Source organism: Balaenoptera ricei, chromosome 13 (assembly GCF_028023285.1).
Source record: "Balaenoptera ricei isolate mBalRic1 chromosome 13, mBalRic1.hap2, whole genome shotgun sequence".
Classification (NCBI taxonomy): Eukaryota; Metazoa; Chordata; class Mammalia; order Artiodactyla; family Balaenopteridae; genus Balaenoptera; species Balaenoptera ricei.
Window position 1 is genome coordinate 71,547,893 of NC_082651.1, and position 25,463 is coordinate 71,573,355.

General features: G+C 43.8%; 1 protein-coding gene across 3 annotated transcripts in view; it reads right to left on the reverse strand.

Annotated features, from left to right (window-relative positions):
* GALM (galactose mutarotase) overlaps positions 1-25,463 on the reverse strand; it is a 99,375-nt gene that overhangs the window by 8,692 nt on the left and 65,220 nt on the right. The window lies entirely within an intron of this gene.

The window sequence follows — 25,463 nt, forward strand, 5'->3', positions numbered from 1 at the left end:
TGATCCTTTCGGTTTCATCTGTCTGTGGTTATTTGCCTATGCTCATATCTAATTCTGTGGACTGAATAGATTAGCTATGCTATATCTGTTTTATTGGAGGGTATTTTCCCTCCAATGAAGCAGCTCTTGGATTTATGAGTACTACCTTTTCTGATTCTTTTCAAAATTATAATTTCTTTTATTTTTGTTAATTTTTCTTTTGTTCTCTTGGGTTTATTTTATTATTCTTTTTCAAATATCTGCATTAGATGCCTAATTCATTTAATTTCACAATTTTTGATTAATATAAGTAGTGCTAAAATTTTCTGAGTATTATTTTAACTATATCACATGTAGGAGTTTCCATTATAGATAATTGTAATATAATATTTGCTTACTATATATTCCTATATGTTATGTATATATTTCCATTATACATAAATAATTATATATTTATTTTCTAAATATCCTTAGTTTTGGGGTTTGACTTCATTTTTGATCCAAGAATTATTAAGAGAGAGTTAAAACATTTCTAGGAAAAAAAAAAAAAATTCTAGGTCAGTATTGGCTGTGTTGTATTTTGTGAAACTGCCTGAGGTTTTTTTCATGGTCTTAGATATGGTCATTTTTTGGTGAACTTCCATTGTGAATTGCATCCATTGTGAATGGCATCCTTTAGAAAACAGAATGTTTTCTGTCCTGAAATCAGCCTTTTCTGGTGTTTACATTGAGACCCCCTGCTACTTCGGCTTTCACTTGCTTGGTTTGCTTTTGAATTCTTGTATTTTCAAACTTTCTGAGTCACTTGGTTTGTAAACAGCATTCTGTTGGGTTTTGCTTTGTGATTTAATCTGAGAGACTGTTTAATAGGGGCGTTTTATGGCATTAAGATGACACGTATATTCTAATTGTTCTTAGTTTGTCATTATATTTTATGGTATGCTTTCTGTGTTTATGAATTCTACTCGCTTTTTTAAAAAAAATCTTACAATATGGTCTGTGTTTGTTCCTGATAATTTAGAAAGTTTGTGTTTTTGTTTTAGTGGTTACATCTATATACAAGTCACTTCAATATAATGTACTTAATTCTCTGTTTCTTAGAATCTTCTGAACTTCTTCCTCCCCTTTTCTCCTCTTTGCTCCCAGTTGGGTTTCTGACACATTCTAATGTAATTCTAATAAAGGCACTTTTGTTTCCCAGTAGATGGTGCTAGAGACACAATATAAAGAGCTTGCTTTATAAACATACACCTTGTCTGAGTTCAGTCAGTCCTCTAAACCCTGAGCAGTTCTGGAGGATGGCTGAACTTTTTGGATCTCGAAGGCCAAATCCTGGATGGTAGTGACCCACCGGGGCGCTACTGTCCTGTGAAGTCTGGGTGACCAACTATCTCCCACACTGACTTTAAAAAAGCCAACAGTGTTTCCTTATGAAACAATTAGACTGGGAAAAAGAAGCAGCTGTTCTCATGGGCTCAAGAAGATTTTAATCTTACCAACCCATATTCTGAGTGGTAATTTATGTTATGCTTTCTTCCCTAACTTTAAATGGTGCTCACAATATTTAGTTCTTTCTTAAAGCCATATTTGACTCAAAATCGAACCCTTAAAACTGTCCCAATGTGATTGCCCGGGTCAGTCAATCAATTACTTACTTTTCTTGACTTTAAAGAAATAAGAAAGCCTTGGAATTTTCATGAAGGAAGGACCCAAGGCATATTTCATGTCTATTAACCTGATATTGAGCAATCTATGATACTGAGCAATCAATGTTTACTTTAGCTTTTCTCTCTGTAAAACAAAGCTGCTATTATTTGCCGCCCTACACATTACATGGAAATATTTGATAAATGATATGTTTGAACATTTTCAGGAGGATGGCATAAATAAAAGGGCTAGGGCTTCCCTGGTGGCGCAGTGGTTGAGAATCTGCCTGCCGGTGCAGGCGACACGGGTTCAAGCCCTGGTCTGGGAAGATCCCACATGCCGCGGAGCAACTGGGCCCGTGAGCCACAACTACTGAGCCTGCGCGTCTGGAGCCTGTGCTCCGCAACAAGAGAGGCCGCGACAGTGAGGCCCGCGCACCGCGATGAAGAGTGTCCCCCACTTGCCGCAACTACAGAAAGCCCTCACACAGAAGCGAAGACCCAACGCAGCCAAAAATAAATTAAATAAATAAATAAAGAAGCTTTCATTTAAAAAAAAAATAAAATAAAAAAATAAATAAATAAAAGGGCTAAATTTCAGGAAATATATATATAACACAAAGCAGAGCTTAGAGAGGGTAAGACTTCAAGAACGGCAGAGAAGCCCTGACTTAAAATTTAGACACTTGGGATAATTGTAAAAAGAGATTTTTGCTGAATGAGAAGAAAAAGAGAAGGTTCCAATCTGTCTTTTCCAGCCTCATGCCCTGACACACTCCCTCATGTGCTTACTGGTCAGGCATATGGGAAACTTAGAATTTATCTCCCAGATTCACTATGTCTTTGGACCCTTTCTTGTAACTGGAATGACGTTTCTGGGCTCCCCCACCCCACTCCAGCCAAGCCCACCAGGTCATTTAAGAATGCTTATTCTCGGGCTTCCCTGGTGGCACAGTGGATGGGAATCTGCCTGCCAATGCAGGGGACACGGGTTCGATCCCTGGTCTGGGGAGATCCCACATGCTGCAGAGCAACTAAGCCTGTGTGCCACAACTACTGAGCCTGTGCTCTAGAGCCCGAGGGCCACAACTACTGAGCCTGCACTCTAGAGCCTACGTGCCACAACTGCTGAGGCCCGCGCGCCTAGAGCCCGTGCTCCACAACAAGAGAAGCCACCGCAATGAGAAGCCCGTGCACCACAACGAAGGGTAGTCCGCGCTCGCTGCAACTAGAGAAAGCCTGCGCGTATCAACGAAGACCCAACACAGCCAAAAATAAATAAATAAATTAAAAAAAAAAAAAAGAATGCTTATTCTCTAATGCTATTTCCTCTGTGAGGGACTGTATCCTCCACAGCCAGAACTAATCCCCTTTTCTACTTTGTTCATCCCACTTTGAATATACTTTCTCCAAGACATTCATCCCATTAAGGCATAGCTATAGGATTATATCAAGCTTTATATCCGTAAGGAATGTGAGCCCCTAGAGGGCAGGGATTGTGTCCTACTGATTTTTGACCCTCTGAGCATTAAACAGAGCCTTTACTTGACTGAAAACCTGATGAATGAATGAAGTAAAGGGGAAAAAAAAAGGGCAAATGTGAATGTTGTAGCATCCTGTGACAAAGTCAGAATGAAAGATCTAGAAAGGACCTTAGGAATTACCTCATCTAGTACCCTCGCTTTGCAGACGAGGTTGGAACCCAGACGGCTAAAGGGACTTGCCCAAGGTGACACATCTGCATAGTGTCACAGCCTCCAGGCCCCTACTCAGGCACTCTCCACCTCACCCTGGAGTGACTTGGGTACAGCCCCTCGCACCTCCAGCCCTCAAGTACTCTTGATTTTTCTAAGACTTTGGAGAATGAATGTGCAGTTCTTTCAATTTCAGTTTATCTACATATGTGAGTTTGTGCTTTGGTGCTAAGAATAGAAGGAGATGTCAAAATAGCTCTCTCAGCAACGCTGAGTGTACAGAAAATGAAGCCGAAATGGAAAGGGTGCCTTCAGAGAGGATGTCACATCACCAGACTTTGGTTTTGAAGCGACCAGAAAGCTGTGGTGTCAGCAGAGAGAAGCCGTTTTCAGATGAGGATTTCTTATTGTCCTGAATAAGGTTGGCTGGGTGTGCGTTTAGGTCTGAGCAGCAATGCCTGGCAGATGGTGGGCTCTAACCCAAAGGTGTGGGGTTACAGCTCTGGGGGAGTGGCCTGAGGCAGTACTTCTGCTTCCCTATTTCAGGGAAAGTCTGACTGCAGGCCCCACTAAGGACCCACTTGAGGTTACTGTCATGAATTTTGAATGAGACCAGTAGCTGTATAGTGGCAGCTGTAGAGGGTATGGGTGGGTAGGATTAGTCAGGGTTGGGCTTTGTTAGGAGAATACAAAGAAAAAGGAGAAGGCGAGGGAGTGGAGAGCATATGAAAAGGGGTGATTCTAATGATGGACTTTTTTTTTTTTTTTTTTTTTAAGTGGAGAAGGGGAATTCTTTTTTATTTATTTATTTATTTTTGGCTGTGTTGGGTCTTCGTTTCTGTGCGAGGACTTTCTCTAGTTGTGGCAAGCGGTGCCCACTCTTCATCGCAGTGCACGGGCCTCTCACTATCGCGGCCTCTCTTGTTGCGGAGCACAGGCTCCAGTCGCGCAGGCTCAGTAGTTGCGGCTCACGGGCCTAGTTGCTCCGTGGCATGTGGGATCTTCCCAGACCAGGGCTCAAACCCGTGTTCCCTGCATTGGCAGGCAGATTCTCAACCACTGCGCCACCAGGGAAGCCCTCTAATGATGGACTTTTGATCTTAGTAGGGGAGGAGGTCAACAGTGAAAGGGTGGTAGGATCAAGTGACTATAGGTTCTTGTGGCATTGAAGAATTATTGAAGCTGAAACAAACATCTTAAATAGTGATCATAAAAGGCTGCAGTAAGAGGTAGTGATAAAGTCAAGGGTATGACTCAAAGATCATAGGAGTGAGTAGCTGAAAACCTTGGAGGACAAGATCATTGGGAGAGGACGTCAAGAAGCTGAGAGGACGTCAAGAAGCTTAAAGGTCAGGGTATCATCAATATGGATAATGAAATAATGTAGAATTATGATAAGAGTAATGTTGGAGTGACAGTGAGCCAGGAATAAGGTCAAGTCTACAGAGGACCTCAACAAAGACAGCTCACATGAGTGTCACCCTGGCAACTACAGCTGACTCATTCTTGCAAGAAGATGATGTAGACCTGAGCAGTGGAAACAGGACTCTAACATTCCAGATGTCTGTCACAAGGCCTTAAATCTTCCTCTAGCTCCTCATTCCTGACAGAGTTATAATTACCTGCCCTCTGGAAGTACAGGAAAAACTCACTGCCTTCATGAAATCCATCTGCTTTGATTCATATCTCTTATCTCACATGAAGGAGTCTTACAGGCACTCGACCTTTTCCCCATGACTGCTTGTGGCATACTGCATTTTTCAAAGATGGCCACACCAGGATATATTCATCCCACAGGCTCTACTTACAATGTGATGTTGACACTCCTTCAGTGAGAGGTGAAGTCTTTTTTCCCTCCCTTAAGCCTGGATGGACCTTTGTAACTGCCTCAACCAATAGAATGTGGTACAAGTGATGCTATGTGATTTCTGAGGGCAGGTTATAAATACAAAGTGGCTTTGCCCTGGCCCTCTCTGCCTCAGGACATTTGCTCTTGGTTCCGGCCGCCATGTTGTAAGGAAGCTCAAGTCACATTGAAAGGCCATGCGTGGGGTTTTCTGGCTGACAGCACCCAACCAATAGCCAGCATCAACTGCCAGACATGCAAGTGAATGAGCCTTCTGATGATTCCAGCCCCTGCTCTAACCTTCCAGCAGAGGTCCTAGACATCATACGTAGAGACAAGATATGCCCTGTCTAAATTCCTGACCACTGTTTCTTACCAGAAACAGTAAGAGATAATAAAGTGAGAGTAATTTATTACATAGCAATAGATAACTAGTATACTGCCTTGGCATGTTTTCACCTCTTGGCACTTGATTTGACAAGACAGGAGGTGACAAATTTTGACAGAAGTCCCTTTAGATGATTCTACCTTAAGAACACTAATCCTTGCAATTACTTTTGGATGGGGGAAAAACAAACATAAATTTGCTAGTTTACCCATTTTTGAGTATCTTTTATGCACCAGACATTAAACTGACCCCAGGGAACTTAGAATCTGATGAAAGAGACAGACAAAAAAATAAAAACTTACAGGAGAGTATGACAAATGCAACAAGAATGGCATTCAAAGGGCTCTGATGGAGCAGAGAGCAGCAGCACCTAATGCAGCCAGGAGGGTCAGGAAAGGTTTTCCAGAGGTGGTGACAGGAGGCTAACCTTGAAAGGTAAGTCAGGATTGGCTAACTGGACAAGGCACAGGACTACTCTCATCTGTGAATGACAAGAGTGGTCATGTGAATATCACTCTGGCAACTACAGCTGCCTCATTCTTGCAAGAAGATGATGTAGACCTGATTATTGGAAACGAGATTCTCTAACATTCCAGATCTCTGTCACAAGGCATTAAATCTGTCACAGGAATGGACTCTTGTTGTCCGTATTTGGGGTGAAGGCAAGACAGTTATATTACACTTGTCCTATGGGCTCCTAGCTCTGACTTGATTTTTTGGGCAAAAGACTTAAGAAACAGAGTAGAAGGTAAATTAGTCCTTATGGACTCCTGATCAAACACTGACTACTGAAATGGTTTTCTGTGTGACATCTGGACATGAACACTCTTCTCAGTATCTGACTGAGAAAATTCTCCCGGGGTGAATTTTAATTCAGTGCTTTTAACTTCGCATCATCTGAAATAGCTCTTTTCCCTACCTGGTGGCCCTAGTGCCTGACTCTCTGAGAAGATGAACAGATGGTCACTGCAAGAGTCACTGAATCTTCATGTTTATTCATTTTTCAGCCCCTTCTTTCCTGGCAGGTCCCCTTTCTAGCTCATCTTCACACAACCCAATAACACAAGTACAGTGCTATTGGAAGAAAACCAGAGTCCCTCCAGACAGTCCTCAGCACCGGTAACTCCTGTTTATAATTACAATTAAAAATCATTTTGAGAAAAGAGAAAAGAAAGCAAAAGAAAATCTGGCACAGACTTTGTAGAAAAGTTTGGTGGAGGGAAGAAATTTTCTCCAATAATTTTTTCTCCCTTAAAAAAAGAAATGTTTCTGGGACTTTCCTGGTGGCGCAGTGGTTAAGAATCCGCCTGCCAATGCAGGCGACACGGGTTCGAGCCCTGGTCTGGGAAGATCCCACATGCCGCAGGAGCAACAAAGCCCACATGCCACAACTTAACTACTGAAGCCCACGTGCCTAGAGCCCATGCTCCGCAACAAGAGAGGCCCCCGCAATGAGAAGCCTGCGCACCGCAACGAAGAGAAGAGTAGCCCCCGCTCGCCGCAACTAGAGAAAGCCCACGCACAGCAATGAAGACCCAACGTAGCCATAAAAAAAAAAATTTAATTAATTATTTAAAAAAAGAAATGTTTTTTAAAATATTAAGTATGTTATTTGAAAATTATTTTCTATGATTTGTCCTATATGTTGATTACAAATCTATGTAAGATGTCTTAGGATTGACACAGACTTGCTAACTGACCTTGGTAGGTTTCTATGCCTCTGTAAGATTCAATTTCCCCACTTATAAAATGGAGCTAATATTGGTATCTACCTAATACAGATACTGTGATGTTTAATTGAGAGAATGCTATGAAGGAGGTCGTATCTCTAGACCAGCACCTGGCACATAGTTAGTGCTCACTCTGTTACACACACACACACACACACACACACACACACACAAAATGTTCCCAGAACCTCTGAAGTCCAGTGATGCATGCCTGGTTAAGAATCTCTGATCTATAGGCTGGTAAGTATTTTCTGCCTATACCACTACTTGTCACAAAACAAGTTGCCCTCTCATGACCTGATACTGAAATGCACATTTGGAATGTTGCAGTCACATAACCAGAGGTGTCTGGGCAAGAAATGCCGACTGGGAGTTTCCTGGCAGATTCCTCCTATAGCAATGTGGCAAAGGCTTTGCATAATACATGAGGGCCTCCTTCGGGACGGTTTATGATTCCTCCATATTCTTGCAGCATGGACAACAAAGTAACACGTGAAAGGGCACAGAAGCTTGTCTTAATCTGAGCAATTCAACGGCTCAAAGAAACCACAGGAAAATGAAGTATCAGAGAAAGTGGAAATTGCCCCAATGCCAGCTCAGAGAATGCGGCTCATTAGGCAAACTGTGCTCCCCGGCTGCAGGACGTATCAGCAGTCATCATCACCAATTACTGTTATCAGCTTCAGGAGCATCCTGCTTACTTGGTGGGCAGTTAAACTCAATAGACATTAGAATGGATTTTAGGGTCAGGCAGGCCTGGATTTAAATCCTGACTTTCTTTGCTGTAAAAAATTATGGAGGTCATTGAGCTTCTCTGAATCTTGACTTCCTCATCTATAAAACGGGGATAACAAGAGTGTCTACTCATAGGATTATGGAAATTAAGTGAGATAAGGCATGCAAGGTGCTCCTACCCAGCATATAGGAAGTGCTTAGGAATACAGCTGTATTATGGACAGTAGCTGAGGGCAATAACAGCATAGACTTTGGAGTTGGGGAGACTTGGCTCCAAATCTTGACTCTACCAGTGACTTACCCGTTTAACTTTGTGCAGGTTACCTGACCTCTCCAAATGCCCGTTTCTTCAAATGAGGCTTAACTGAAGCATAACATCTATTTCAAAGGGTAGTTCCATGAGCTAATGCATGTATATGCTTAGCTCAGTGTCTGGTACATATTAAACACTCAGTAAATGGTGGCAATGATGATAATGATGATGGTCATAATAATAGTTAATACTTACAAAGCTCTTAACTAAATGCCAGGAAGTGTTCTAAGCACTTTACACGTATTATCTCATTTAATCTTCACAACTAATGAGGTAGGTCCAGTTACTGTCTCCACTCTCCACTCTACACATGAGGCCCGCAGAGGTAGAATAAATTGTCCAAAATCACAGAGCTGGTGAGGATTTAAACCTAAGCAGTCAGGGTTTGAGTCCGTGCCCTTAACTACTGTGTTTTCCTGATGATGATGTGTCAAAATCAGCCCTTTTAAACAGCCATTCAAGGTCATACCAAGGACTCACTTCACTAAGGTCAGAGGTACTTTCCACTTCTCTGGCCAGGACTCCCTTGCCTGCCCCCATCAGTTTTCATGGCACCCTGGGGGGACCCACTGCCCAAGAGCAGTGCATTGCTGGGGCCGGATGCTGATCTATGAGAACCAAGACCACCTTCCCAAATCCCCCTGGATCCACTGGACTCGGTCTGCCAATGGCTGTTAACTGCTCTCGTGTGAGAGGGGCAGCCCTTCTGCCAGTGTTCGGGGTTTGCTTGATGATTTCAAAAGGGGAACACGTTGGGGCAGAAGAATTTTCCCACATGCTGCTTCAGAGCAGCTCGAGCAGACTCCAGCGACAATGGAGGCTCATAGGAGACCCCTGGCCTCCACTCTTCCCCGAGAGTCACAAGGTTCCCACAGTGACGGTTCACAGGAAGCCAAGACGAGCAGCAGGGACAGGTCAGCTGATATCCTGACACCATGATAAAGACAGTAGTTGAACATAGATAGCCAAATTATGTTAATGGCCTAGGGTCAGAGAACAGAACCAGTAAGGGAGAGAGGGGAGAAATCAGTCCAGCCTTTCTGGTCAGTTGACACAGTGGCAGTGTCAAGAAATGGCTTTATGTGGGAAATTTAGCCCCTCTGATCTCCATCAGTGCTTCCACTTCTCACAAATCACCCCAAACCAACATAGCACCATCTAAGTTTCGAGCCATACCCCGGACACCCTTATACTGAGACTGCTGCCCCAAGCCCTCCTACACAGAAATGGTGGTCCCATCACAGCTGCTCAGCCTCCTCTGGTTTAGTCTGGACACGGAAGTGGTGTGTTTGTACTAGTGGAGCTGGAGGGCAGGCAGCCTGGAAAGGCAGGGCCGGCCTCCCCGATCTCACTAACGTGCAGGATGTGGTCGCTATCCTCTCTGGGAAGGTGTACGCTGCAGACCCGGAGTTCTATTTGCTCCTTGCATCTGGCGCTGCCCACAAGAACACCTTCACACGCTACAAATCTAGGAGCAGTTCTCTGTCCTGGGAACAATTCTGGAATGGAGACGGAAAAGGAAGGAGGAAGCCTGCTCCCCAGGAACCAAACACAGATGCATTCAAATACAAACCATTCCTGGCCACCCCCTAGGCTTCTCAGACTGGGTCACAAGGCTGGTGGCTCATGGAGCTTGGGGAGATGAAGCATCCGGGCTTCAGTGAGCAGGCTCTGTAGGGAGTTATCAAATGGCCTCTGATCTGTGGCTAATCTAGATGAAGATACAGAAGGTATTTTCCTCAGACTATGACAGCATGAAGCTGGGAGGCAGATACGCTTGGGATAACAGAATCAGGAATCCAAAAGAAAGTGTAAAGCAGGGGTAAAGCACAAGATGAAATTTATGGATAACAGGAACAGATAGGGTCCTGCACTTGTGTCTGGAAAAAAAAAAAAAAAAAAAAAAACCCCAAACCAAAGGACACCAGCTAGGTTTAGATTGTAACCCTAACCCCAGGTACAAAACAATCTTCTGAGGTTCTATTTCCTTACTTGTGAAATTGGGACACTATAGCCCCTCCCTCATTAAGTTGTCATAAAGATTAAGGACAGTTGATACAGGGAAAGTACCCAGCACAGTGATGTGATGGTTCTTCGTACCGTGCTTCACACACACGTGGTCTGGTTCCAGAGCCTTTGTTCTTAACTGTCATGTTACATTTACTCTCATAAATGTTAAGTCTAGTTACTACAGTTATTACCGACTAGGGAGAGATGTAGCGGAGCCACAGCTTGTATGAAAATGACTTTAAGGATGTGGTTGGCAGGAAGTTCGATGGAAGTCACATAAAGACGGTAATGAGGTGTTGACAGCTCTTGGTTACCGTCTGCAGTATCACAGGATGACCTGAGGATGTTCTGCCTCAAGAAGAAATGACTTGGGGGCGACATGACAGCTGCCTTCTAAGGTCATAAGCCTGCTCTTTAGGGACCTGAGGCCCAGAACTAAGCCAAGTGGGGGTGGACTCTAGGTAGACGGATTTCAGCTCAATATCGGGAAGGCCTTTCCTACGTGCTGGCCCAGGATGGGCAATGAGTATCCCGTCCAGAAGGCACCTGAGTGTCGGCAAAGCCCATGGTTCTGAGATTCAAATACTCGACTGGTGGGTGGTGGTTGGAAAAGATAAGGTCCTTTCCAACCGTGACATTCCAGGACTATAGGTCCAATGGCCCATGTGACAAACACAGTGAAGCAAGTTGTTCCCTTCGGGGGCACACTGTGATATTTGGTTAATTCTCTCTCCTTTTTAAATAAAAATTTCAGCTTGTCTTACCTAAGGAAGCCATTGGCTGAGAGCAGCTCTTTGCAGAATGAGCTATAAAGAATGGCTTTTGATAAGAGAGGCTGAGTCAGAGAGTGAAGTGTTGGAGCAGAAAGGGGAATAAAGGTAGCTAAGGGGCAGCAGGAGGACCCAGCGTTGTTGGGGAGAGAAGCAAATGGGCAGAAATAGGTGTCAAAAGGGGGGGAAAGCAACAAAGTTACTAGAGGTTACACAGAGCTCTTTAGAGCCTTTTCAATAGCTGCTCAAAGCACCGGCCGGGACCACCAGCACAGGCATCACCTGGTGTCTGTTAGACACAGGCTCCACCCCGCACCGAGTCAGAATCTGCGTATCAACAAGTCCCCCAGGTGACTTGTGTGCACTTTAAAGGTGAAAGGCAGTGATGTGGAGACCATCTAAGGGAGACGTAGGCTCAAGTGTGCTGTACTTTCATCTCAAAAAAAAAAAAAAAAAAAAGGGGGGCAGGGGGAGGCGAGGAATGCTGGGGCACGAGGAAGAGTCTGGTCTCCATGGGGACGGCCCAGCTACGCTTCCAGCCCAGCTGCTCCAATTATGTCTGTTTCTTTAGTCAGGTTCAGAACAGTCAGTCAAATTTGCATAAGGAAACCAGCGGTAATGGGGCTCGTGGGCACAGGTACTCATCTGACACCTAATTAAGCCATCTTGGTAAGTCATCTCTAGAATGCCTGTTATTATTTTAGGAAACAACATAAAGAGAATGATAATTAAAAGTAACGCCCTGGGTGGGAATTTTGACTTTATTCCAGTGGTTGGCAAGTTAAGTACCTTGGGATTTTTTTTTTAAGGTAACATTTCTATAAATTTTCGTAGAGCACACGACCTCAAAGCTTGTCTCTGCTGCAGTTTTTTCCCTTTCCTCTGCCGATGCTTCAATTTTGCGGCTTTATTCTACTGCTGGTTTTTATGTATTTATTTATTTTTTCCCACTGAGCACTTTTTGGTTTTGACTTGCAGTGGGGGAGGGCATTACCTCTGGATATTACATGCCATCGGAAGCATAAAATGCTAAACACCGTTGCATGATGTTTTCAGGTGAGAAGACAATTTTACATTTCACAGTTGGGACCACGTGAGGCATTTTCATGCGGGGAATTTTTCCATCCTAGACTCTCATCAAGATGGTATCTGGGGATTTGCCGCCAGTGTAAAATTCACCCAACTGTCTGCAGCCTCCTAGCCTTCCCGCTAGACCTGGTCTCCTCCTGAGTGCCGCCACGCTCCCCTGGACTTCCAGGTGTGCACGAGGGCCCTCACATCCTTTGCTGCCTTCCCCGGGCCCACTGTCTATGACCTGAGCCACTTGGTTAGTAACACCCTTATTGACCTGCTTTACACCCTGTCCTCTCCTCCTGCCCCTCTGTCCAGACAAAACCCAACTAGGGATCATCCCACAAGCCACCTTCTCTGCTTCCGACTCCAGCTGCTGAGAGAAACTGGAGAGAATCCCCAGAACCAACTGGGGCTGCCACAAATTCATGGTCTCAATCCTCTCCTGGATTCTCGGCACCACCTGATACACATTTTACTCGTCTTCAATCAGCTCCTCTCCCACCAGAAAACCTCTCCCTGACCCTGCACCTGCACCTCACAGAGGCACCCTCTTCTTTCTCTCAGAGCTTTTTGAACGTGGATTCAACACCAGTAGCTTCCTTAGCTCACTCAGGTAGCTTTTTACAAGTTCAGATTCCCTGGCCCCATGTTAGAGCACATGAATGGGAGTCTCTACGGTGGGCCCAGGATGCTGTATTCAAAAGTTGCCTTAGCTGGGAACCACTCAGTGGCCTATATTCCCTGACCCTCTCCCCTCATTTCCAGTTACTCCTCCAGCTGTCACAGTCTGGCTTCTCCCATCACACTCTGTGAAACAGGTCAGCAGTGACGGCCACTACAGCCCAGGCACTCTGCCCAGGTCTCCCAGGCTGGACCTCTCTGGGATACTGATGTTGCTGGTCACTCCAAGACTTCTGGATGCCTTTTCTCCTTTTTCGCCTTCTTTCTCTGACCATCTTCTCAGTGCCTTTAGTGTGAGTCTTTCTTGCATCTTAAATATGGGTGGTGGTTTCCTCTGGTTCCCCTGGGTTTGGCCCTCAGACCTCTGATCTCCTCAACCTGTGGTTCCTCCCTGGGAAATCCACATGGCTTAATTTACAAAGCACATGCTGATTTATACTCCTGCACTCATTTCTCTCCTAACATCACACCCATCTGTCCAACCGCTTGCTGGACATCCCCACGTGGCTGCCCCACAGGCACCTTAACCTCAAATACCCTGAGACCAAATCCACTCTTCCCCCAGCTCCTCCCATCTCTAATCCCACCCCCGTGTCAGCTCCTTCTCCTCTATTCCCTGCTCCTTAATATCTCTATTTCTGCTGCCTAGGAGCTGCCCTAGAAACCTAGAAGCCATCATCATACAGCCTTCCTGCTTCCTCACCTACTACCTTCCATTCAGGCCTCCTGATTTTTACTTCTTAAATATTATAAGACTACATTTCTTCCATCTGACCTCTCGTTTAGGTCCTCCTCATCTCTTGCTTGGACTACTAAAATAGACTCTTCATCAGTCTCTATCTCCAGTCAGGCCCTGCCCCCAACACTTGCTGGGGTGGTATTTGTAAAATGCCAGTCTTGCTAGGTCAATCCCCTGACTTAAAATCCTTCAAAGTCTTACATGATTTAAAGATAAAATCCTAGCTCCTTACTATGGCACAGAATGCCCATGAAGACTACACTCAACTACGAGGCTGGGACCAGGATGTGGCAATCTAGGACCCAGGGTGCAAAATTTAAGGAGACACTCGCTCACAGGCGCTGACCCTGCGCCTGCATGACCCTGAAAGTGAGTGCTGCCTTAAATTTTGCACGCTAGGTGCTGCACCTCTCTTGCCTCACCCTAGCCTCCACCCTGCCGAACTGTCTCTGTAGCTTTTGACTTAACAGCCTACCCTCACACCCACATTCCACTAATAAGAGTGCTTATTAGTACTCTTACTCTCCTTGTTGCTAGATCCCCACAGACACTAAGAAGCTTCTCAAGGCTCAGGGTGATATCGAGAAGGCCTCTTCCTACCCTCGCCTCCATGCTCCCTTAGTCCCATGGGCATCACCTCTACCACTGCCCTGACTACATTAGATTCTTCACTCCCTGTGAGCCTCTCAAGGGCACAGGTAGTGTTTCTATGGCCAGTGCCCCAGGGAGCATGTAGCAATCACTAGGTGTTCCACAAATGTTAGCTGAACTGAATGCAAGTCTGCTCTGAGAACTGGCTTGAGTTAGCCTCAGGCCCATGGCACAAAGCCCACAGTTACCTCTCATCTCTTTCAGAATGGGGTGACCTCTAAGGATTGTTATGCACCAGGTATGAACTAGAGCCAGGCCCCTGTCCAGACCTAGGGTGGGTGGGGGGTGGTGGTAGCCATAAGCTCTTAAAGGGTGGCAGTCAGAGTTCTAGCAAATAACTCCCCTCTCACAAATTTACTTGCTGTTACTCTGAAATTTTCAGAGGAATTATGCAATGTCTGGCCAAGTGCTGATTTCTGAGCTTTCTTCCTGCCAAATTGTCACCATGCTGGCTCATGTTTGCCAATCTTGTAGCAGTGATATTTTCTAGGAGGGAACACGAGTTGCTTTGCGAGTATTCTGGAGTCTCATAAAGCTGTTCTTGGGGCCGTTTTATAAGGTGGGATTCAGTAATGCATCCCCTTGGAGGGTATCATTGTTACCAGGAGAGTTCCTTGGAGTTTCTGTATTGAACTTTCTTAGACACTGTCTAGGAGGGACCTGTCATAGAAGAAACAGCTCTAGGGTAAATAACAGTCTATAAGATCCAATATCACCAGTTTTACTCCTTTAGTGTCATTCAAGTATTTTCTTAACTGTAGCCTTATTTCTTTGAGGACAGGACCTGTGCTATGTACGTGGCTGTATGTTCTCCATGCTGCCTGGGTGTACCTATTTTGCTCAACATTGCTTCCCCAGGGCTGCATAGTACCTGGCGCATGGTAGGTACTTGATCTCAGCAGGTGATGGAGCATGGGAGAAGAAACTTGGGGGATAGACTGGGACCTGGAGGGGCTAGTCTCCAGAACTGCAGAGCTGAGGGTAACAGACACAACACCATGCTCTGGCTTTCCACTTACAGGGAGGCCCCAGCATGTCTGCCTGCTCCCACACTCCACAGACTGATGACCAGGCCTGGAATCCTGACTGCACAAGGGCTGGTGAGTATTGGAAGACAATTTCATTCATCTGATCAAGCAGAAACAAACTCTGGCCATCCAACCCAGAGTGTTGGCTGCTGTAGCTCCTCTGGGTAGGACCTTGGGGAAGTTACTCTTCTTCCTGGTGTGCCATCTTCCTCCTCTAGCTAGCCTTCTAGCTCCCTTTAGCGAATTTAATTTTAATTTAATAAAAATTTAATAAAAAAAATTTTTTTAAACCACGCTGAAGATTACAAAGAGGGAAATACACCATTGCTAGTCTCAAAAAAGATGACTATCTTGCAAACGATGCAACCGACAAGGGATTAATCTCCAAAATTTACAAACAGCTCATGTGGCTCAATATAAAAATACAAACAACCCAATCAAAACATGGGCAGAAGACCTAAATAGACATTTCTCCAAAGAAGACAGGGCTAAGAGGCACATGAACAGATGCTCAACATTGCTAATTTATTAGAGAAATGCAAATCAAAACTACAATGAGGTATCACCTCACACTGGTCAGAATGGCCATCATCAAAAAATCTATAAACAGTAAATGCTGGAGAGGGTGTGGAGAAAAGGGAACCCTTCTACGCTGTTGGTGGGAATGTAAATTAGTACAGCAGCTATGGAGAACAGTATGGAGGTTCCTTAAGAAATTAAAAATAGAGTTACCATATGATCTAGCAATCCCACTCCTGGGCATATATCCAGAGAAAAACATGGTTCGAAAGGATACATGCACCCCAATGTTCATTGCAGCGCTGTTTACAATAGCCAAGACATGGAAGCAACCTAAATGTCCATCGACAGATGAATGGATAAAGAAGAGGTGGTACATATATACAATGGAATATTACTCAGCCATTAAAAAGAATGAAATAATGCCATTTGCAGCAACATGGATGAACCTGGAGATTATCATACTAAGTGAAGTAAGTCAGACAGAGAAAGAAAAATATCATATGATATCGCTTATATGTGGAATCTAAAAAAAATGATACAAACGAACTTATCTACAAAATAGAAACAGACTCACAGACTTAGAGAAAGAACTTATGGTTACCGGGGGGAAGAAGGAGGGGGAGGGATAGATTGGGAATTTGGGATTGACATGTACACACTGATCTATTTAAAATAGATACCCAACAAGGACCTACTGTATAGCACAGGGAACTCTGCTCAATACTCTGTAATAACCTAAATGGGAAAAGAATTTGAAAAAGAACAGATACATATATATGTATAACTGAATCACTCTGCTGTACACCTGAAACTAATACAACAGTTAATCAACTATACTCCAATATAAGATAACAATTAAAAAACAAAACAAAACCAAAAAAAGATGACTATCTTTATGTATAATAATACATAATGGGGCAACCATAAATTATCATTACCTCAAGAGGGAAAACAAGACCAGAAAATCCCTCTGTGGACCAAGATGATGTGACCAACTCACACAGAGTTTGACACAGAATTTCAGGGGCTGGGGACTTCCCTGGCAGTCCAGTGGTTAAGACTTTGCCTTCCAGTGCAGGGGGTGTGGGTTCAATCCCTGGTCGGGAGCTAAGATCCCACATGCCTTGCAGGCCAAAAAACCAAAACATAAAACAGAAGCAATATTGTAACAAATTCAATAAAGACTTTAAAAAAAATGGTCCACATCAAAAAAGTCTTAAAAAAAAAAGAAAAAGAATTTCAGGGGTTCATGAATCCCTTGAAGTTCTTTCATCATTTTCCCAGACATACAAGTATGGACCCTGGTTAAGAATATCTGGGTTAGAAGTTCCGTGTGGTCTTCGAATCATTGTTAGAAACTAACAGGACCTCAGAGTTCAACTAATGTAACCGTCATCTAATGAGATTTTACAGATTAGGTTATGAGGACCAAAGGGTTTTCATGGCTGACTTGAGAGCAAAGATGGTGGGTAGCAGAACTGAGACCTGCATCCAGGTTTGCTGAATTCCAGGTATCACACGGTATTGCTTTAATACACTATGTTTAAAACAAATGCAAAGAAGAGAGAAGAGTGGAAAAAGACTGACAAGGGGTGGAGGGGGAAAGGAAGGAGTAGTTGTTCATAGCATGTGCAGACTGGCTGCTACTTGGTTTCACTTTTCTGTTTATCATAGATTAGTTTTCTAGCTTCAAGCCAAAGAGACCAGGCCTGGAGCTTCAAGCCAAAGCTCCCTTCCAGCTTCCTACTTTGGATCTGTAACTAGTAAGTCCTGATAGAACATCTGAGGTAGACTTAATGGAGAGGAAGATAAGGGAGCCTGGGCACACTCTAAAACAGATTATGTCATTACGAAAACCCCAGAGCAACAAAGAATCCACTGTTTCCAGGACGTGGGGGAAACATTTCTAAGGAGAAAGTATGAGCCTTGAAGAGAGTAGGGGTATATGCAGCAAGGAAGGGGTATCGAGTGGTCCCTGTGGGTGGGAGGGGGATGCTGAAACAGGGTGAGGTGTGAGTGAGGCACGCTGGGGGATGGGTCTGGGAGGCAGCTGGTGTCTGGCCTGGGAGCCATCTAAAAGTTTTTTTAAACTGGAGAGTATCAAAGTAAGATTTGCATTTTAGTTAGATATCTTTAGTAACCAGATGCAGGATAGATCTAAAGAGATTTTTTCCCCCTAGTTAGAGAGCTGTTGTCCAGATTCATTTGTTCATTCACTGATCCCAAATTATGAAGCTCGTAATATAAACCTGGCGCTGATCTAGAGAAGAAAAGACAACCTACACTGGGACAGTGACGATGGAGATGGAGCCATATAATCAATGATACATATTGAAGAGACAGATTCAAGAAATATTAGTTGTTAAAAATCATCAGGAGCTAATGACTAACAATATGGGGATGGGTGCAGGGAGGGACTGAAAAGGAAAGAGGAAGCATATTGATGGATGGTTGAAACAAATTCAGAGGATTTTTAGGGCATACTCTGTATGATACCATAATGATGGATACATGTCATTATACATTTGTCCAAACTCATAGAATATACCACACTAAGAGTGAACCCTAGGGACTTCCCTGGCGGTCCAGTGGTTAGGACTCTGCACTTCCACTGCAGGGGGTGTGGGTTCGGTCCCTGGTCAGGGACCTAAGATCCTTCAAGCTGCGCAGTGCAGCCCCCCCCCAAGAAAGAGTGAAGCCTAATGAAAATTATGAACTTTGGGTGATAAAGACATGTCAATGTTGGGGTTTTTGTTTTTAATACATTTATTTATTTTATTTATCTATTTTTGGCTGTGTTGCATCTCCGTTGCCGCGTGTGGACTTTCTCTAGTTGCGGCCAGCGGGGGCTACTGTTCGTTGCGGTGTGCGGGCTTCTCATTGCGGTGGCTTCTCTTGTTGCGGAGCACGGGCTCTAGGCGCACGGGCTTCAGTAGTTGTGACACGTGGACTCAGTAGTTGTGGCTCGCAGGGCTAGTTGCCCTGCAGCATGTGGGATCTTCCCGGACCAGGGCTCGAACCCATGTCCCCTGCACTGGCAGGCGGATTCTTAACCACTGCACCACCAGGGAAGCCCCTCAATGTAGGTTTATCAGTTATAACAAATGCACCACGCTGGCGGTGGGTGTTGATAAGGGGGGGCCGTCGTGTGGGAACGGGGGTTAGGGAAAATCTCTGTACATTCTGCTCAGTTTTTCTGTGAACCTAAAACTTCTCTAAAAAAAATTAAGTCTTATTACAAAAAATTAGCAGGCCCTGACGATGATGTTGAGTAGGGCGGGGAGGTGGGATGAAAAGGAAAGAGGAAGCATATTGATGGAGGGTTGAAACTCATATTATATCCACTATTTTAGAATTATATAAAGTCTAAAGGAGTTTTCTCTTAAGAAGCTCTGCAAAGATTAAAACACGTAGATCAAAACAGTCTTCATCTGCACCATCTTTGAACTGGGAGACTACTTTGGAATTTGTTATTTCTCCAGGTCAGAGACTTAGACCTGCCCTAGGGAGGTAATTATAAAAGCAACTGAATTGTAGGTTGAACACAGAGAGGTTGAAATAAAATACAAATGTCTTGCTGAGCTTCTCTCCGCAGCCTCGTGGTAAGCCTTTCCTACCAGAATTCTAATTTTGTCAAAATGGGGTTGCTTTCATGTAATTTTAGTAGGACCTTTCAAAAATGGAGAGCAGCAAGAACTGCTCTCCACAAGTGAACACAGATGGGCTGGGGGACAAAGTGGGTTGGGTAAATTTTTATAAAAATAAAAGGTATCTCATCTCAAGGAAGAGAATAAGATGGGATTTTACTAATGTTACTTTAAGAGACAAAAGACCCAATCAAATCATTCATTTTTGCTGTCTTAATTACTTATCTACTACGAGTAAAGAATAGCACAATTAAAAGGGAAAAAAAAAAGCTATGTGCTGTAAATGCCTATAAAGACACATGCTTAGTTTTGCACTGTGCTGTACACATCATAAAGTCTTGCTGGGCTGTGGCCCAGATCGCCTCCAAGTCTCACAGTTCTGTAAGGCGAAAGGATGAAATGTAATATTTACAACACTGGGAATGAATTAATCCCTGGAGAAACAGGGATTTTCTGTTTCTCACCTGCTCACATTCAGCTGGCTTAGTACCTGAGCAGGGTACCAGGGACCGTTTTCCTCCTGTTGCCACAGGGCAGGACACTAGACTCAGGCCTCAAAGCTAAATATCTGACATGTCAGCACAGAGACCTGGCACTGGAGTGTTCTCTCTCTGTGGACGTCCACCTGTCCTTCCTGGTAAACGGCTTCCAGGAGTTCCACCTCTGGGAAACTACAGGGAGAGCCCTGACAACAACATAAAAAACATACTCAAGGTGACCTGAAGATGCCCCAATAACAGAGTATGCGCCCATCCTAAGTAGTAGCAAATGCTATAAGGGCTGCACATTTTTTTAAGTTGAGAAAAACAACTGCTCGGAAAAACCAAAGCTACACTAACTGCTGACATGCAAACCCAGTTTTGACAGCTTAGCTGCAACTCTGCTCCTGGTCTACAGGTGAAATGAGCGCTCAGCCTTGCAGAGACCTTCTATTGGTGCAGGAGAGAGGTGCCTGTGAGCAAGGACCATGGCTCACATTTGCTGAGGCATTTCCAGTGGGCTTTGGGAAAAGGGCAGCCTTTTACCGGAGCAGAGAAAGGGGAAGAATGAAGAAGCCACAGAGGACAGGCTGTTGTCTTCCAGGCTTTTTTGGCGGAAAGGGCTGACGACATTTTATATGCTCCCCCCAAAAGTGTCAAGAGGAAGAGAGGCAGGAGTGAAACAGGTGCCCAAGGCTGCTGGAGGGCTGTGGCCCTGCCTTGGGTAGAGGTCTACATGCAGCTATAAGTTTAAGACGAAGGGATCTCATCATATTGTGCTTGCTTTGGTCCCCTGAAACTCTATGTCAAGGTATCCCTTTCCTCTCTATGTAATAATGCCCAGTCAGTAAGCCTGTGATAAACAAAGTGGAGGACAGGACTTCACCTCTCCCCCAAAACACACATGGGGAAAAGGTCCCTTTTCACTGAGTACCTCAGCCACAGTATTACAACCACTGTAAGATAAGAGATGCTACTTTCTCATACAATGGGTTTTCCCATCACCTGAAAAATGATTTGCTGAGGGTCTGTAACCAAGGTAAAAACACCCCCAAAGTTTAGATCTGCCTCAGCATTTCCCTTAAGAACTCAGGTCACAGCTTTCATGAAGGGCAAACAAAAAGGAGTTGAAAAGCAAATATAAGTATAAATTAACAGCCACAAAAGATGGAGACATGGCCTCTATCTTTGTCTTTCTTTTTTGTTTTTCTCTTTTTAAATATAATTTGAACAAACTTGTTTTCTGTTTTCTTTGCAGAAAAAAAAGCAGAAATAAATTGAGAAGAAGGAGAAACGGGAAGGAAAACAGTGAGAGAAGCTGGGAGGCCACCTGTATAAAAGGTGGCAAAAGAATGAGAACTGACAACTGTCCAAAGCTTTATTTATTTATTAGTTTCTGGCTCCCTGTTTCTTGGCTATATGGTGATCTTGGCTATCTGTATAGTCAAGAAATTCATTTAATTTTCTTTTTTTCTGTCTTTTCTTCCTTCCCCCCTCCCCCATCTAACCAGGTCTAGTTAAGGGCTCGCGTTTTAACACCAGACTACCTAGGTTTGCATTCCAGCTTTCCACTGCTCTTTAACTGAGTGGTCCTCTGTAAGTTACTTAAACTCCTTGTGCTACAGTTTCCACATCCGTTAAGTAAGAAAAATGAGCAGAACCTACCTTATAGGGTTGTGGTGTGGATTATTTATAAAGTATCTCTGAAATACCAGCTATTATTATCATAAACCCTCACCTCATCTCACAGATAAACAGTATCTTCCTTTCTCTCAATTCAACACAACCTCAGTCTCTAGATACTGCATATCAATTCCCAGAACCCTTAACAAGTGTGGCTGGTCTAACAGGTTTCTTGCAGCATGTCTCACGGAAGTGGGCTTGGGGTTCAGTCCAGTCCAGTTCTGGCTGACTATCCGGTACACCTGTGAGTCTGCCCTGTGTGGACTGGCCTTGAACTCCAGGCCAGCCTAGGGTCATCCAGGGCCACCCCAGGGATTGCAGCCATATCAAAGCCTGGTGCAGATGGGACCTGGCCCCAGCCAACTGCTTATTGGCCCATCCATTTTCTGCCACCAAAAGCATGCCCTGAATGCTTCAGAAGCCCAGCACTTCCCTGGGGACAGTCCTGCTGTTTCCTGCACTGCCCATTCTCGTTCATCTCCGTCGAAAACACATTTCTCCTCCCTACTGCCTGGCAAAACGCTACTTGCCCTTCCAAGTTTTATTTCATTCTCATCTCTTGTACCTGGGAGCCCCCAGGCAGGCTTTCCTTCTGTACCAAGTCTCTTAGTTACATCTACTTTGACATGATTTTCCAGGTCAGTGGATAATATTCTGGCTGATTCCTCCACTAGACTGTGAATTCCTGGCAAGCCCAGCTATACTGGGGAGGCATTTCTGAATGACCAAATGACTTTGGACTCGTCTCAGTTAAGCCACTTGCTCGTGGGCTTTTGGTCAATGTTAAGAGTCAGATGAAATCTGAGCTCCTAGAGATTTCCTCTCTGCTGAAAGTGGGCCAGACATGTGAATTCTTATATCACTGAAGGGTACAGTAGAAGTTACTGCCCTTTTTGAGGAAGTTACAAAGGAATAATACAATTATTTGTTTCTTAAGCATTTCTGAGAAAGGAGGAGGAAAAAAACCCCTATAATTTCAGTTTGTGTCATTGGGCAAACAGATATAATCTATGAGGGACCAGCTAATGTATGGATATGTAAAAGATAATTACAAATTTTTCATGAGCTCTGAAGTTGTTGCAACTTATTTACTTTTGTAGTAGAGTTCTAATGAATTTGAAGGGTGGTGGAGATAGCCGTAAAATGTTATACTAAGAGCCTTGTAGAATCACAGAATGTAAGAGTTACAAGTGACCTTGCAGACCAATTATTGGTTCTTAATCATGAGTGCATAATAAAATTTTCACTGGTCCACAGAAAACTGAGATAGATTTGGATAATCAGCTGTTACATTTCTTTAAAAAGTAAGAAAAATTGGGCTTCCCTGGTGGCGCAGTGGTTAAGAATCCGCCTGCCAATGCAGGAGACACGGGTTCGAGCCCTGGTCCGGGAAGATCCCACATGCCGTGGAGCAACTAAGCCCGTGCGCCACAACTACTGAGCCTCCGCTCTAAAGCCCGCGAGCCACAACTACTGAGCCCATGTGCCATAAGTACTGAAGCCTGTGCACCTAGAGCCCGTGCTCTGCAACAAGAGAAGCCACCGCAATGAGAAGCCCACGCACCGCAACGAAGAGTAGCCCCTGCTCGCTGCAACTAGAGAAAGCCCGTGCGCAGCAACAAAGACCCAACGCAGCCAAAAATAAAAATAAATTAAAAAAAGAAAAAGGGGGGCTTCCCTGGTGGCGCAGTGGTTGAGAATCTGCCTGCCAATGCAGGGGACATGGGTTCGAGCCCTGGTCTGGGAAGATCCCACATGCCGCGGAGCAACTAGGCCCGTGAGCCACAATTACTGAGCCTGCGCGTCTGGAGCCTGTGCTCCGCAACGAGAGAGGCCGCGACAGTGAGAGGCCCGCACACCGCGATGAAGAGTGGCCCCCGCTTGCTGCAACTAGAGAAAGCCCTCGCACAGAAACGAAGACCCAACACAGCCATAAATAAATAAATAAATAAATAAATAAATAAATAAAAAGACTTTCTATTTCAAAAAAAAAAGAAAAATTCAATTTAAAGGGTCATTTTTTATTCTGAGCTTAAATTTTCTCCACTTTTGCGGTGTTAATATATTCTTTTATGCAAAATGGTGATTATGAATGGTAGCTTCAGCTTTTTTTTTAAAATGTAGCCTATTTATCTCTGTTCCTTATTATTATCCCAATTGGTTAAATGTTTTTTAATTGAAATATAATATGCATATATTCCCAATTAATTTTAATAGCCCTGTTATTTGTAATAGCTTTCTAGCTTGGCAAAATGAAAAGTTGGGCAACCCCAGATAAGTTTCCCAAACTGTTTTTTAAATAAAATTTATGGGTCTGATTTATGAAAATTTATGAACCCTGATTGAATTCAACCTCCTATTTGCAGAAAAGGAAATAAGAGTCTATAGAGGTTAAATGTTAAAGCATTATACATGCACCCAAGGTCCCCTAGCTAGTCAATAGCAAAGCCAAGATTAGGCGCTGGGCTCTTGCCTCCCTGAAAGTCCAGAGATCTCACAGCTGATTCAATTTCACAGGTGTTCAGTATTAGTACAGAGCATAGAACTTGATCCTAAAGCCACTTACAGTGGAGAACTGAGATGAACATGAGTTCTATGCAGTCAATTAGATTGCATGTTAAGCTGTACTTTGCTTTGCCACAATTATCTCTTACAATCATGACAAATAATCTTCACCTGGTATGAGTTATTCATTTTTGTGATTTTCATCTGATCAAAACTCAGCAGGATAGCATAAAATTTTATAAATATACAGAAATAAATATGCCCTTATTTCATCACCTCCATGTATAAGCTACTTAGTTCATTTTCTTCCTTATCAGTCACAAAACAGGAGCTGCCACCATTTTTCCCTTGCAGTTCACATCACATAGTTCTAATGCAATAATTCTGCATCTAGGACAAGATGGGCCAGCTTATTCACGTCCATCTATTGAGCCATGTCAATATCAGAAGATAACACATTACCAAGACAAACATAAAAGCCCTGGAGCCAGAAAAACATTCAACACTGTGATGCCAAAAATTTTTAATCCGTGTATCTTGATTCCTTATTATTATTCTACTTAGTTTTGTAGTCGCCTTGTTTATGGGCGTTTCTAATTCCTGCTGTTAACTGAAGTTGCTGTTCAGTATGCAGGCTCACATTCTTTTTCCCCTTAAGAATTTTGAACTAGCAGCCATAAACACAGCCCTATTGTTTTAAAGATGCCGAAATAAAGACGCCCAAACAAAAGCCCTTACCTAAAGTAAGGCAGGTAGGTGCCCAGTAAACTTTAGTATCTTACTTGGATCCCTGGGTCTTCCTTTTTTTCCAATTTTGAAAATTTGAAATAATTTTAGACTTACAAAAATGTTGCAAAAATAATATATCTATGTGTACCCTTCACCCACCCTTCTCTGCCCTTTTTCTGCCTCATGATACAGTCTAGGATCCCATGTTGCATTTAATTATTGTATCTCAATCTCCTCTGTGACTGCTCCTCAGTCTTTTTTTGTCCTTCACGATCTTGATATCTTTGAAGAGTACTGGTCAATTATTTTGTAGACGATCCCTCAATTGGGTTCATGTAATGTCTTCTCCTGAATGCACTGAGGTTCTGCATTTTTGACAGAAAGCCACACAAGTGATGTGCTTTTTTCAGTGCATCATATGAGGGGGATGTAATGTCAATAGTCTTATTACTTGTGATATAAACCAAGTAACTAACAAAGATGGTGCCCTTGGCTTCTAATTGCTCATATTGTATCATCTAAGCCCTTTATTGGAGCAGGGGTGACAACTAAGGTAGTAGTACCCTTACACAGAGTGGGAACAGAAGGGACAGGTCTTTCTGACCTTCCACACG